Source organism: Pongo abelii, chromosome 16, assembly GCF_028885655.2.
Source record: "Pongo abelii isolate AG06213 chromosome 16, NHGRI_mPonAbe1-v2.0_pri, whole genome shotgun sequence".
Taxonomy (NCBI): domain Eukaryota; kingdom Metazoa; phylum Chordata; class Mammalia; order Primates; family Hominidae; genus Pongo; species Pongo abelii.
This window is the reverse complement of record NC_072001.2, coordinates 17,655,124-17,671,217: the sequence shown is the minus strand read 5'-3', so window position 1 is coordinate 17,671,217 and position 16,094 is coordinate 17,655,124. Positions and strand designations below refer to the sequence as shown.

Sequence of the window (16,094 nt, the reverse complement as noted above, 5' to 3'; positions counted from 1 at the left end):
CGTCGGGGCCACTCCTGAGGTGGGGGACGTAGGCTGGCTGCCACCGTGGGCAGCAGGTGTGCAAGCAGCACTCCCGTTTTCCACTGGGCTGCCCTCCACCGGCTGCGGGTCAGCGTCCCCCACTGAGGCTCAGGCTGAGGCGAGGCTCCGCAGGGCGGGGGCAGCACCCAGGGCAGGGGCTTCTCCGTCCATGTCAGGCTTAGGGTGGGTGTGGCTGGGCCCTCCCTCTGCTGTCCGCCCACGACCCCCTCAGAGGGGCTGTCATGAGATGCTTGGAGGCGCGATCCAGCCCTGAGTGTGCAGGGAGTGCTCAGTGGACCCCCGTGCCACTGCTGTCACCAGAGGAGGCTGCTGCCCAGTCCCGGGCTCCATCTGCAAAGCCGGGTGTGCATCTGTGTGGCTCAGCTCTGCAGGGCACAGTGGGGTTTGCTCCCGGCCCTGAGGCCGGGCACAGGGAGGCCAGTGCTCATCCAGGGGGCCAGAGAGAAAGTAGCAGCCCCAGCCTGCCTGGGCCACAACACCCAAGACCACTGTATCAGAACAGACGCCAGTGGGGCAGCCTGCTCGGTGGCCAGGTGGAGCGGAGTCGGCACACAGCCCGGGCCGGCCTTCACCCCAGCTCCCAACGGCGTTGGGTCCCTGAGTGCAGGGCCTACCCCGTTCTCATCCTCCTGCCTCCAGGTCATGGGGCAAGGGTGCCGAGAGCCCCTGTGGGAGCCAGGACCTGAGAGGTGACGGTCACCACCCAGACGAGGGGCTGGGGGTCGCACAGGGAGGCTTCCAGGGGGATGCCAGGAGCAGTGGGGCCCTAGACCCAGCAGTGGGTAGACCCAGCAGGGCAGCGCTCACATCACAGGTTCTAGGGGATGGGGCTTGTCATCTGTGCAGGTGCAGCCGGGATGGGGATTTGGTGCTTTTTGCTCTGCAAAAGCCGGAATGCACGTAGCTGAGCCAAGATCAGAAAGCATGGTGGCTCATGCCTGTGGTCCCAGCTACCTGGGAGGATGAGGCGGGAAAATTGCTTGAACTCGGGAGGCAGAGGTTGTAATGAGCCGAGATCGCGCCACTGCACTCCAGCCTGGGTGATGGAGCTAGATCCTGTTTCAAAAAACAGAAAGAAGACCACACGTCCTAGCCGGCGAGGCCACTCTGTACTCAGGCCCGGCAGCTGTGGCTGCGGCACAGGCGCTCACCCTGCGGCATTGGCCCCTTCAGTGGTTGGTGTTGACCCTCCACGGGGGGGCTGGGTGGGGTGTGTTCAGTCCCATCTGGGTGGACTGAGTATTGGGGATGGGAGAGTGTTTAAGGAGGTGGCTGTTACAGACTCCAGCATCGGGACACGGGGCCGTGGGTCATGCCCGCATCCGTGGGGGCTGTGAGACAGCCGTCCAGAAGCTTCTGCCTCCGGGCCAGGAGGACACCCCGGAGAGCCCCAGGAGGCTCGTTCTGGAATTTAGGGCTCAGCCTCGATGAACCTGACCAGGCGGCGGTTGATGGGTTAATTCATTTCATCAATCACACATCACTCATGGTTTCTTAGCAGAAGGAACTGACCAAGCCAATCAATGGCTCACCTGGAAGAGAGAAGGAGGGAGAAGGTGGGGATTCTGCAGAGGGAAGGCTGGTGGTGGCGCCCACCTTCGACGGTCGCGCCCTGATGCTGCATGGCTTAAACGGTGCCACCCGGAGATTGGTGGGTGGGATTGGGCCTCTGGGGGCCCCCGGCTGTGGAGAGGGCAAGGCAGGGATGCCTAGAAAGAAAAGCAACCTGGACGCAGGCCCCACCTCCCTCCAGGCAGCCCCACAGGCTAGAGGGCCACCGTGTCAGGAGGGATAGCCTAGATGGAGAGCAGGCGAGTGGCCCTGTGCCCAGGAGTGTGCCTTGCCCAGCCTGGAGGCCCGCAAGGATGAGAAGCAGTGTGTGCCCAGGATGTCACGTGGGCACCACAGACAGAAGTGGAGCTTGGGGAGAGAAGTCCCGGGATGCACCAGGCACTCGTGCAAACCAAGTGCTGAGCAGAGAGCAGCCTGGGAGAGAAGGGGGCTGCCCCGAGCGGCTTGGGTGGCCGGGCCTGTGGGAGACCTTGGGTTTGCTGTTAGGAGGAACAGTGAGCGCAGGCCTCTGTCTCCACTTCATGTTTGTCCTCACTGAGGGAGCCGAGCAGATGCCTTTGCCCCTGCAGGTCCCCCACGTCCTCTCGCCCAGGGCGCGCCCCACAGGCCAGGCCACTTTCACAGCTCACCACACAGGCAGAGACTGGAGGGTGCGCAGGACCCCGGGTGACTGCAGACGTGGGCATAGAGGGGGCTCTGAGGGTGTCTGGCCGCATCCGAGCAGCTGCCAGATCTCCCCTGGAAACACCGGGGTGTGTGCTCGGTGGGCGCTGTGTGTGTGGGGTGGGCGCTTGGCAGGTGCTGTGTGTGTGGAATGTGTGCTCGGCAGGCGCCGTGTTTGTGGGGTGGGCGCTCGGCGGGCGCCGTGTGTGTGGGGTGGGCGCTTCGCGGGTGCTGTGTGTGGCACGACCACTGCTTAGGGCCCCCTGGAGCTGCGGGGCACACGGCAGAGCCAGCCTCATGTCACCACGTGCTTCCCCCATGTGCAGGGAGGGGTTGGAGGTGTGCGCTTGTCTTGTCCGGAAGCCAGGTGTTGGGACGCATCCTGACGACGGCGCTGCCCACATCCTAATGGGACACCTGAGGGACATCGGTGGCTGAGCAAGGGGTTCCTCCTGAGCGAGTGTTGGACGGCCATGCCCACATCCTAATGGGGCACCTGAGGGACGTCGGTGGCTGAGTAAGGGGCTTCTCCCGAGCGAGTGTTGGACGGCCATGCCCACATCCTAATGGGGCACCTGAGGGACGTCGGTGGCTGAGTAAGGGGCTTCTCCCGAGCGGGTCTGGAGGCCGTGGAAGCGCAGCGCAGCCTCATAGGGCACCTGCCTACCCTGCCTGGAATTGAGGGGCAATTGGGACTCCCACTGCCCCCACCAAAGCCTGTGCACCTGATGTCTGTTCAGAGCACGGCTTCCTCCTTGGTGGTCCGCAGAGGCCGCTGGGCCTCGCATGGTCCTTTTTGGGCACCGAGTGTGTATGTTGGGGGAACAGGAGCCCGGCAGGGCCGTCTTGCAGGGCTCAGCAGTGGGGGCCGTGGGGTTGGTGCACCAGGGCAGGAGAGCTGCCCGGCTCCTGCCAGGTGTCGAGAGGGCCTCAGCTCTCCCAGGCACTGTCCCCCATCCCCCTGTCCCCCCATCCAGGGCCGCAGCTGCTCAGCTCTCCCAGGCACCGTCCCCTGTCCCCCCGTCTCCCCATCTCCCCATCCCCCCGTCCAGGGCCGCAGCAGCTCAGCTCTCCCAGGCACTGTCCCCCGTCCCCCGTCCCCCCATCCAGGGCCGCAGCAGCCCAGCTCTCCCAGGCACTGTCCTCCGTTCCCCCGTCCAGGCACTGTCCCCCCATCCCCCTGTCCCCCGTCCAGGCACTGTCCCCCGTCCCCCCCGCCCCTGTCCAGGGCCACAGCAGCTGGTATTGAGTGTGAGTATGAGCTTTGGCTCTGGGTCCTGAGCGTCCCCTCCACAAGTTCCCCACGTGGCTTCCCGGTCTGCATCTCCCAGGGTGCGAGTCGGTTTTTGTATTAATAACTGAGGTGTGACACTCGGGCTGTACCCGCTAGCTGTGTAACTCATGCAGCTCAGTGCCTTTAGCTCATCGTGAGGCCGTGTCTCTGTCCGTGCCGTCTAATAGAGGATATTTTCACCCTCACGGCGAGAAGGGATGGATTTGTTTTCCTCGTGAAGTCGGTGACATTTGCTTTTCAGGTTCTGCTTGGTGGCCTCCAGCCTCTTGTCCTCAACGAGGGTTTTGGCAGCTCCCTCTCCGTGGCCTGTGAGTGTCCCCACTCCCTTGTGTGGAAAAGGGCCGGAGCTCTGGGGCTCACAGAGAGGGTGGGCGTGATGTCTTTTTCCTGACGTGGCATCGGGGTGTCTTACCTGCCTGGACACCTGGCTGCGCAGGGTAGCACGGACCCTACAGGCTGCGGCTCAGCCCCCAGCACCCGCCCCACCTTTAATGCTCGGCCCCCAGCACCGGCCCCACCTTTAGCGCCACCCTGGGTCCCCCAGCACCCGCCCCACCTTTAGCGCCACCCTGGGTCCCCACATCCCTGGCTACACACTGTGGCTCCCACAACCCCCTGTTTGGGTTCACGGTCCTCCCGCAGGACTCTCGGAACTGGGGAGTGAGAGTTTGTTCCCTGCTGTTGTAAAGGGCATAACCTGGGGGAAGCCAGGCGGGCAGAAGCCCCCACCCATGTCCAGGGCCCCATGTAGGGTCCGGAGCTTCCCTGCCCTCCCTGGTGCCAGTCCTGACCCTACCATAGCCGAGTGTCTGCGTCGGCACAGGGGCGCGTAGGAAGAAAAGGCGTCCTACTGCTTAGGAGATAGGTACGTCCGGGACCCGGGGCCTTCTCCCCCTCAGTCCACAGGGAAGGTCCCCCGGATGGCGCCTGCCCCTTCCCCCTCCCTACCCAGCTTCTGCATGCACTCCCCGGAGATGGTCCACACGTCCTGCCGCTTTCTGGCAGGGGAGAGCTGAGGCCTGTGTCTCCAGGACGCTGCCTCTCGGGCAGTCTCCAGCCCTCCTCGAAAAAGGCAGGCAGTGTGGCGCGAGCAGGCTGGCCTCAGGCGGGGCCTCTGGGCAGTGTCCCCTCGGGATGTTTGCCGTGCTGGATCTCACACCTGGCTCTGACACGCTGCTGTGTCCCCCGTGTGCCTGCGCCTGGGGTCTCCGTGTGTGTGTCTGTGTACACGCATGTGGTTTTGCTTTCTTGTGGGATGGAAAATCTAACAGTAGTCAGGGCGTGGTCGCTCACACCTGTAATCCCGGCACTTTGGGAGGCTAAGGTAGGTGGATCACTTGAGGTCGGGAGTTTGAGACCAGCCTGGCCAACGTGGCGAAACCTTGTCTCTACCAGAAATATCAAAAATTAGCCGGGCATGGTGGCACATGCCTCTAATCACAGCTACCTGGGAGGCTGAAGTAGGAGAATCACTTGAACCCGGGAGGCGGAGGCTGCAGTAAGCCGAGATCGCGCCACTACACTCCAGCCTGGGTGACAGAGCGAGACTGTCTCAAAACAAAACAAAACAAAATGCAGGCACGGACATTTCAGCGCCCCCTTCCTGTGGATGCTGAGAGCGTTTCCAGAAGAAGGAGAATGTCCCCGTGCTGGTGGCTCATCCAGGTGTGCGGCGGGGCGTGGGCAGAGGAGAGGCGCCGGGCTCCAGTTTTCTCTCCTGTGGATGCGTCGCCCCCCCCCCACGGTGGTCCTCTGCGGAAGTCCCCCTGTCCGTCCCGTTGGCAGCTGCAGTGGAAGGACAGATGGATGGACGGGCTGTGACCGGGACAGCCCAGTGTGACTCCAGCCCCGGCAGTCGCGGTTGTGGCATTCTCGCTGTCGGGGGGCTGTTCCCGTGGCTCTCGTTGCTGTGGAGGGGCGTGCATGGGGCGGTCCCTGTGGCCAGAACCTGGCGGTGGCGGGTGGAGGACTTGAGCCCGGCTCAGCGGTCAGAGCTGCTGCTTGTTCCCCCACACAGAGGCGTTGGGTGGAGCTGCCTCAGGTATCCCTCCTGGCTGGGGTGCGTGCGTCACCCCGAGTCCAGCCCATGCTGAGGAGCCTCGCAGGCAGGGCCCAGCAGCCTATGCTCCAGGCCATTGCTGTCCGTTTCTCCAGAAGGCCCTGCTGGTGGGTGGTCCCAGGAGCGGGGCCTCAGTGGGGGATCCCAGGACAGTGGAGCCTGGGAGGGGCCCCAGTGTTGAGGCGTGGAGGTGCTGTCTGGAACTAGGGGGTGCCCGCGAAGCGGCACGGCGCCCAGTCCCTGTGCTGGAAGAGAGATGAGCTGCGGTGGGGGGTGGGGGACTACCTCTCACAGATCCCTCACCCAGGGCACATGAGGAGATTCCTCCCCCAAAACGCCCAGGAAGGAAGTTAAATTTTAATATGGGTCTGGTTTAGAGAAACTAGGTTAGCCATGCGTGGGTGTTTCTGGATGCTTGGGCAGTAAGGAGGGTCGGTAGCTCCAGAAATCCGCTGGCTGCTAAGCAGGGGTGAGGGGCACCGACTGCCGTCCCTTCTTCAGCCACGGCCACTCGGCCACATCAGTGTCTCCGGCCACCTCCCTCGTGTCCAGCATCAACACAGCACTGCACCCCGACCCAGTCCAGTGGAGAAAACTCGCATCCAAAAATAAACCAGGAGTCAGCCAAAAAATGCGAATTAAAAGCACACCCCGGCCAGGCGCGGTGGCTCACGCCTGTAATCCCAACACTTTGGGAGGCCGAGGCAGGCGGATCACCTGGGGTCAGGAGTTCAAGACCATCCTGGCCAAGATGGTGAAACCCCGTGTCTGCTAAAAATACAAAAATTAGCCAGATGTGGTGGCGGGTGCCTGTAGTCCCAGCTACTCGGGAGGCTGAAGCAGAGAATTGCATGAACCTGGGAGGCAGAGGTTGCAGTGAGCCAAGATCATGCCACTGCACTCCAGCCTGGGCAAAAGAGTGAGACTCTGTCAACAACAACAACAAGAAAAGCACACCCGCAGCATGGCTGTGCCCAGAAACACAGAAGTGGGGTCACCACAGCTCACATCTATAATCCCAGCACTTTGGGAGGCCGAGGAGGGAGGATTGTTTGAGCCCAGGAGTTTGAGACCAGCCTAGGCAACATAGCAAGATCCCATCTCTACCAAAAAAAAAAAAAAAAATTAGCCAGACATGGGGGTCTCCTGTGGTCCCAGCTACTCAGGAGGCTGAGGCAAGAGGATTGCTTGAGCCTGGGAGATAAGTTACAGTGAGCTGAGATCGTACTACTGTGCTCCAGCCTGGGCGACAGAGCCAGACTCTGTCTCAAAACAAAAACAAAAGCTCACAGAAGCGCTGGGGTGGGTGTGTAGGACTCAGATCCCTGGGAGCGGCAGGTGGAGGATGACTCGGTACAGCCACTGTGGAGATGGCCTGGAGGCTCCTCAAAGACACACACAGAGCTCCCATCCGACCCAGCAAGACCACTCCCAGCTACGTACCCAGGTGGAGTGGAAACCCATGGCCGCGCAGAAGCCCGTGTGCAAACACAGCCGCAGACTCCAGCAGCCAGACGGTGGCCACAGCCCAGATGGCCGTCAGCAGAGGAGACATAGCGTGGCCCTCCGTGCACTGGAACACAACCCAGCCACGAAAAGGAAGAAGCTCTGACTCAGGCCACGGCGTGGACGCACCTTGAGGACGCCAGGCTCAATGAGACACGCCAGACACAGAGGACATGCCGTGTGTGATCCCATTTCTATGAAATGTCCAGGGCATGCCCGGCCACAGAGACAGGGAGTTACATGGTGGTTTATTATACATTTTTCATGAAAATAAAATATACAATACTCAAAAAAAAAGTTAACATATTAACTTCTAATTTATGTATGTCAGGTTGCTATGTTTTTACAATGTTTGTGGTTTATTGATGATGACTCACAACATAAAGACTATGGCATTATGGCTACATGTTCTAATTCTGATATATACATATCCCATCATTCATTAAATTAAATACAAGTATCAGTAGTATGATGTCTGTTTTCTAAAATCTGAGTTTCACCTGGCTCCAGTATGATCATTATATGATGGAGTGCAAGCAACATGTTCATGCCAATTGTTATTGATATGGCTTCCTTGAATATGTAAACAAGAGTGATCAATTGAAGGTCTTATTTCTGCATTAAACTACCTGAGATATTATCCAAATTCAAGATGGCTTCCTTGAATATGTAAACAAGAGTGAGCAATTGAAGGTCTTATTTCTGCATTAAACTACCTGAGATATTATCCAAATTCAAGAGAACTGTATAGTTAGTGTTTATTCTGTTTGATGAATAGATGGCCTATAGCCTATCTAATGGATCACTTTTTCCAGTACTAATCATATCTCTTCGTTAAGAAATAGCATGCATAAGCCATATATGCAGGAACTAATATCTGTCATCTTGATCTACGGTCTTATCCTCCTCCCCTTAGATAGGGATGATTGAGGAAGAGTACTCTTTGGCTTGTTGGCACCAGCACAGCTGACACACCCAGATATCTGTTTGGTCTCCTGTGAACTTTCAACCAAGATTTAAGGATGCCACTCTGGTAGGTGTTTTCAGACAAAGTGAATATATGATTGTGCAGTTCCATGGCTTGTTTCAACAATGAGACCTTATGTTGTCTTGAGGACATGAGACGACATGAAAACTAGACTTGCTGGCCCATATCTTTTCTGGGGTATTCTAGTTTGAGCTTAAGATAAAGAAATATATTTGGGATATAGTGTCTCTCACCTGTTTCTATTAGCTTCTAGAAGACCACTTGTCAATTCTTTCCTCCTGATTTAGTGGAAAATATTTTGGCAGTTCCTCAAAAAGTTAAAGATAAAATGACCATATAACCCAACAATTCTGCCCCAAAGTACACACTCGAAGGAATTGAATACAAATGTTCAAATGAATACATGTACGTGAATGTTCATAGCAGCACTATTCACTGGCTGGAGTTCCAGACCAGCCTGGCCAACGTGGCGAGACCCTGTCTCTACTAAAAATAGAAAAATTAGCTGGGCATGGTTTCTCACACTTGTAGTCCCAGCTACTCAGGAGGCTGAGGCACAAGAATCACTTGAACCCAGGAAGCAGAGGCTGCAGTGAGCTGAGGTCACACCACTGCACTCCAGCAAGGGTGACAAAGTGAGATTCTGTCTCAAAAAAAAAAAAAAAGTAAAGGAAGGTATGATGACAATGTCACACAAAACAGTGAATACCAATAAAAAGATAGAAATTATTAAAAAGAACCAAATGAAAATTCTGGAGTTCAAAAGTACAATAACTAAAATTTTAAAATTTATTAGAAGGGCTCAATAGTAGGTTTGAACTGGCAGAAGAAACAAGAAGTAAACTTGAAGATAGAACAATAGAGATTATGTTCAAAAGAACAGAAAACATAAAGAATAAAGAAAAACAAACAGAGTCTCAGAGAATGTGGAACATCATTAAGCATACCAGCATACACATATGGGAGTACCAGACAGGCAGGGGAGACACAAACGATCAGAAAAAATATTCAAAGAAATAATGGCTGAAAACTTCCCATATTTGTGGAAAAACAATAACCTACATATCCAGGAAGCTCAATGAATTCCAATGAATAAATGCAGAGATTGACGAATGGAAACATCACAGTAAGATTTCTGAAAGTCAAAAACAAGAAGAAAGTCTTGAAAGCAGTGTGAGAAAAATGATTTGTTATTTACAAGGGAACCCCAGGAAGATTAACAGCTGACTTCAGCAGAAGCAATGGAGGCCAGAAGCAAAAGGATAACATATTAAAAATGCTCAAAGAAAAAAGAACCTGTCATCTAAGAATTCTGTACCTGGCAAAGCTGTGTTTCAAAAATGAAGGCAAAATAAAGACTTCCTCAATTAAAAAAAAAAAAAAGTTGGAGAATCTACTGCTCTCAAAACCCCCTGAAAAGAATTCTCTAAATACTTAAAGAAGTTATTCAAGGGGGAGGAGCCAAGATGGCCGAATAGGAACAGCTCCGGTCTACGGCTCCCAGCGCGAGCGACGCAGAAGACGGGTGATTTCTGCATTTCCATCTGAGGTACCGTGTTCATCTCACTAGGGAGTGCCAGACAGTGAGCGCAGGTCAGTGGGTGAGCGCACCGTGCGCCAGCCGAAGCAGGGGCGAGGCATTGCCTCACTCGGGAAGCGCAAGGGGTCAGGGAGTTCCCCTTCCAGGGGTGACAGACTGCACCTGGAAAATCGGGCCACTCCCACCCGAATACTGTGCTTTTCCGACGGGCTTAGGAAACGGTGCCCCAGGAGAGTATAGCCCGCACCTGGCTCAGAGGGTCCTACGCCCACGGAGTCTCGCTGATTGCTAGCACAGCAGTCTGAGATCAAACAGCAAGTCGGCAGCGAGGCTGGGGGAGGGGCGCCCGCCATTGCCCAGGCTCGCTTAGGTAAACAAAGCAGCCTGGAAGCTTGAACTGGGTGGAGCCCACCACAGCTCAAGGAGGCCTGCCTGCCTCTGTAGGCTCCACCTCTGGGGGCAGGACACAGACAAACAAAAAGACAGCAGTAACCTCTGCAGACTTAAATGTCCCTGTCTGACAGCTTTGAGGAGAGCAGTGGTTCTCCCAGCACGCAGCTGGAGATCTGAGAACGGGCTGACTGCCTCCTCAAGCGGGTCCCTGACCCCGACCCCCGAGCAGCCTAACTGGGAGGCACCCCCCAGCAGGGGCAGACTGACACCTCACACGGCCGGCCAGGTACTCCAACAGACCTGCAGCTGAGGGTTCTGTCTGTTAGAAGGAAAGCTAACAGAAAGGACATCCACACCAAAAACCCATCTGTACATCACCATCATCAAAGACCAAAAGTAGATAAAACCACAAAGATGGGGAAAAAACAGAGCAGAAAAACTGGAAACTCTAAAAACCAGAGTACCTCTCCTCCTCCAAAGGAACGCAGTTCCTCACCAGCAACGGAACAAAGCTGGACGGAGAATGACTTTGACGAGCTGAGAGAAGAAGGCTTCAGACGATCAAATTACTCCGAGCTACGGGAGGATATTCAAACCAAAGGCAAAGAAGTTGAAAACTTTGAAAAAAATTTAGAAGAATGTATAACTAGAATAACCAATACAGAGAAGTGCTTAAAGGAGCTGATGGAGCTGAAAACCAAGGCTCGAGAACTACGTGAAGAATGCAGAAGCCTCAGGAGCCGATGCGATCAAATGGAAGAAAGGGTATCAGCCCTGGAAGATGAAATGAATGAAATGAAGCGAGAAGGGAAGTTTAGAGAAAAAAGAATAAAAAGAAACGAGCAAAGCCTCCAAGAAATGTGGGACTATGTGAAAAGACCAAATCTACGTCTGATTGGTGTACCTGAAAGTGACGGGGAGAATGGAAACAAGTTGGAAAACACTCTGCAGGATATTATCCAGGAGAACTTCCCCAATCTAGCAAGGCAGGCCAACATTCAGATTCAGGAAATACAGAGAACGCCACAAAGATACTCCTCGAGAAGAGCAACTCCAAGACACATAATTGTCAGATTCACCAAAGTTGAAATGAAGGAAAAAATGTTAAGGGCAGCCAGAGAGAAAGGTCGGGTTACCATCAAAGGGAAGCCCATCAGACTAACAGCGGATCTCTCGGCAGAAACCCTACAAGCCAGAAGAGAGTGGGGGCCAATATTCAACATTCTTAAAGAAAAGAATTTTCAACCCAGAATTTCATATCCTGCCAAACTAAGCTTCATAAGTGAAGGAGAAATAAAATACTTTACAGACAAGCAAATGCTGAGAGATTTTGTCACCACCAGGCCTGCCCTAAAAGAGCTCCTGAAGGAATCGCTAAACATGGAAAGGCACAACCGGTACCAGCCACTGCAAAATCATACCGAAATGTAAAGAACATCGAGACTAGGAAGAGACTGCATCAACTAACGAGCAAAATATCCAGCTAACATCATAATGACAGGATCAAATTCACACATAACAATATTAACTTTAAATGTAAATGGACTAAATGCTCCAATTAAAAGACACAGACTGGCAAACTGGATAAAGACTCAAGACCCATCAGTGTGCTGTATTCAGGAAACCCATCTCACGTGCAGAGACACACATAGGCTCAAAATAAAAGGATGGAGGAAGATCTACCAAGCAAATGGAAAACAAAAAAAGGCAGGGGTTGCAATCCTAGTCTCTGAGAAAACAGACTTTAAACCAACAAAGATCAAAAGAGACAAAGAAGGCCATTACATAATGGTAAAGGGATTAATTCAACAAGAAGAGCTAACTATCCTAAATATATATGCACCCAATACAGGAGCACCCAGATTCATAAAGCAAGTCCTGAGTGACCTACAAAGAGACTTAGACTCCCACACATTAATAATGGGAGACTTTAACACCCCACTATCAACATTAGACAGATCAACGAGACAGAAAGTCAACAAGGATACCCAGGAATTGAACTCAGCTCTGCACCAAGCGGACCTAATAGACATCTACAGAACTCTCCACCCCAAATCAACAGAATATACATTTTTTTCAGCACCACACCTCACCTATTCCAAAATTGACCATATACTTGGAAGTAAAGCTCTCCTCAATAAATGTAAAAGAACAGAAATTGTAACAAACTGTCTCTCAGATCACAGTGCAATCAAGCTAGAACTCAGGATTAAGAATCTCACTCAAAACCGCTCAACTACGTGGAAACTGAACAACCTGCTCCTGAATGACTACTGGGTACATAACGAAATGAAGGCAGAAATAAAGATGTTCTTTGAAACCAACGAGAACCAAGACACAACATACCAGAATCTCTGGGATGCATTCAAAGCAGTGTGTAGAGGGAAATTTATAGCACTAAATGCCCACAAGAGAAAGCAGGAAAGATCCAAAATTGACACCCTAACATCACAATTAAAAGAACTAGAAAAGCAAGAGCAAACACATTCAAAAGCTAGCAGAAGGCAAGAAATAACTAAAATCAGAGCAGAACTGAAGGAAATAGAGACACAAAAAACCCTTCAAAAAATCAATGAATCCAGGAGCTGGTTTTTTGAAAGGATCAACAAAATTGATAGACCGCTAGCAAGATTAATAAAGAAAAAAAGAGAGAAGAATCAAATAGATGCAATAAAAAATGATAAAGGGGATATCACCACCGATCCCACAGAAATACAAACTACCATCAGAGAATATTACAAACACCTCTATGCAAATAAACTAGAAAATCTAGAAGAAATGGATAAAGTCCTCAACACATACACCCTCCCAAGATTAAACCAGGAAGAAGTTGAATCTCTGAATAGACCAATAACAGGAGCTGAAATTGTGGCAATAATCAATAGCTTACCAACCAAAAAAAGTCCAGGTCCAGATGGATTCACAGCCGAATTCTACCAGAGGTACAAGGAGGAGCTGGTACCATTCCTTCTGAAACTATTCCAATCAATAGAAAAAGAGGGAAGCCTCCCTAACTCATTTTATGAGGCCAGCATCATCCTGATACCAAAGCCTGGCAGAGACACAACCAAAAAAGAGAATTTTAGACCAATATCCTTGATGAACATTGATGCAAAAATCCTCAATAAAATACTGGCAAACAGAATCCAGCAGCACATCAAAAAGCTTATCCACCATGATCAAGTGGGCTTCATCCCTGGGATGCAGGGCTGGTTCAATATACGCAAATCAATAAATGTAATCCAGCATATAAACAGAACCAAAGACAAAAACCACATGATTATCTCAATAGATGCAGAAAAGGCCTTTGACAAAATTCAACAACCCTTCATGCTAAAAACTCTCAATAAATTAGGAATTGATGGGACGTATCTCAAAATAATAAGAGCTATTTATGACAAACCCACAGCCAATATCATACTGAATGGGCAAAAACTGGAAGCATTCCCTTTGAAAACTGGCACAAGACAGGGATGCCCTCTCTCACCACTTCTATTCAACATAGTGTTGGAAGTTCTGGCCAGGGCAATTAGGCAGGAGAAGGAAATCAAGGGTATTCAATTAGGAAAAGAGGAAGTCAAATTGTCCCTGTTTGCAGATGACATGATTGTATATCTAGAAAACCCCATTGTCTCAGCCCAAAATCTCCTTAAGCTGATAAGCAACTTCAGCAAAGTCTCAGGATACAAAATCAATGTGCAAAAATCACAAGCATTCTTATACATCAATAACAGGCAAACAGAGAGCCAAATCATGAGTGAACTCCCATTCACAATTGCTTCAAAGAGAATAAAATACCTAGGAATCCAACTTACAAGGGATGTGAAAGACCTCTTCAAGGAGAACTACAAACCACTGCTCAAGGAAATAAAAGAGGATACAAACAAATGGAAGAACATTCCATGCTCATGGGTAGGAAGAATCAATATCATGAAAATGGCCATCCTTCCCAAGGTAATTTACAGATTCAATGCCATCCCCATCAAGCTACCAATGACTTTCTTCACAGAACTGGAAAAAACTACTTTAAAGTTCATATGGAACCAAAAAAGAGCCCGCATCGCCAAGTCAATCCTAAGCCAAAAGAACAAAGCTGGAGGCATCACACTACCTGACTTCAAACTATACTACAAGGCTACAGTAACCAAAACAGCATGGTACTGGTACCAAAACAGAGATATAGATCAATGGAACAGAACAGAGCCCTCAGAAATAATGCCACATATCTACAAGTATCTGATCTTTGACAAACCTGACAAAAACAAGAAATGGGGAAAGGATTCCCTATTTAATAAATGGTGCTGGGAAAACTGGCTAGCCATATGTAGAAAGCTGAAACTGGATCCCTTCCTTACACCTTATACAAAAATCAATTCAAGATGGATTAAAGACTTAAACGTTAGACCTGAAACCATAAAAACCCTAGAAGAAAACCTAGGCATTACCATTCAGGACATAGGCATGGGCAAGGACTTCATGTCTAAAACACCAAAAGCAATGGCAACAAAAGCCAAAATTGACAAATGGGATCTAATTAAACTAAAGAGCTTCTGCACAGCAAAAGAAACTACCATCAGAGTGAACAGGCAACCTACAAAATGGGAGAAAATTTTTGCAACCTACTCATCTGACAAAGGGCTAATATCCAGAATCTACAATGAACTCCAACAAATTTACAAGAAAAAAACAAACAACCCCATCAAAAAGTGGGCGAAGGACATGAACAGACACTTCTCAAAAGAAGACATTTATGCAGCCAAAAAACACATGAAAAAATGCTCAACATCACTGGCCATCAGAGAAATGCAAATCAAAACCACAATGAGATACCATCTCACACCAGTTAGAATGGCAATCATTAAAAAGTCAGGAAACAACAGGTGCTGGAGAGGATGTGGAGAAATAGGAACACTTTTACACTGTTGGTGGGACTGTAAACTAGTTCAACCCTTGTGGAAGTCAGTGTGGCGATTCCTCAGGGATCTAGAACTAGAAATTCCATTCGACCCAGCCATCCCATTACTGGGTATATACCCAAAGGACTATAAATCATGCTGCTATAAAGACACATGCACACGTATGTTTATTGCGGCATTATTCACAATAGCAAAGACTTGGAACCAACCCAAATGTCCAACAATGATAGACTGGATTAAGAAAATGTGGCACATATACACCATGGAATACTATGCAGCCATAAAAAATGATGAGTTCACGTCCTTTGTAGGGACATGGATGAAATTGGAAATCATCATTCTCAGTAAACTATCGCAAGAACAAAAAACCAAACACCGCATATTCTCACTCATAGGTGGGAATTGAACAATGAGAACACATGGACACAGGAAGGGGAACATCACACTCTGGGGACTGTTGTGGGGTGGGGGGAGGGGGGAGGGATAGCATTGGGAGATATACCTAATGCTAGCTGACGAGTTGGTGGGTGCAGCGCACCAGTATGGCACATGTATACATATGTAACTTACCTGCACATTGCGCACATGTACCATAAAACCTAAAGTATAATAATAATAATAATAATAATAATAAAAGAAAAAAAAAAAAAAAAAAAAAAAAAAGAAGTTATTCAAGCTGAAAGCAAGTGAGCCTAGGTAGTTATTCAAATCAATATAAAGAAGTAAAATGCTTGTAAAGGTAATTATATAAATATAAAAGACAGTAGAAATGTAATTTTCTCTTAAGTGATTTTAAAATAAATTCTATAAAATAATATGTATATAATGTATTTTGGGGTCTATAACATATAAAAGTGTAATATATTTGCCAAAGAAGATAGGTGGATGCAAAGCAATACAGGACTAAGGAAATGACTACAGATGGTAGATTAATATTTATTATAATGTCTTTCTTGGCTTATAGCATCAATAAAGGTAATATGTATAATAATACCACAATAGATGGCAAAAAGGGAATAGAGCTATATAGGTGTAACATTTCTGTATAAGACTGAAATTAAGCTAGTGTAAATTAGAAACTTATTTGGGTGAGTTAAGATATATGCAGTAAACCCTAGAGC

At 50.2% G+C, this 16,094-nt stretch overlaps 1 protein-coding gene across 4 annotated transcripts in view; it reads left to right on the top strand.

Moving 5' to 3' along the window:
• LOC129050282 (zinc finger protein 705A-like) overlaps positions 1-16,094 on the top strand; it is a 63,823-nt gene that overhangs the window by 735 nt on the left and 46,994 nt on the right. For 2 of the 4 annotated variants that reach the window (XM_054532136.2, XM_054532138.2), the window contains exon 2: positions 8,053-8,169. The exons of the other annotated variants lie outside the window; for them this stretch is intronic. The gene's annotated coding sequence lies outside the window, so the exon portion shown is untranslated. The remainder of the gene's footprint in view (positions 1-8,052; positions 8,170-16,094) is intronic. 4 annotated transcript variants of the gene reach the window in all.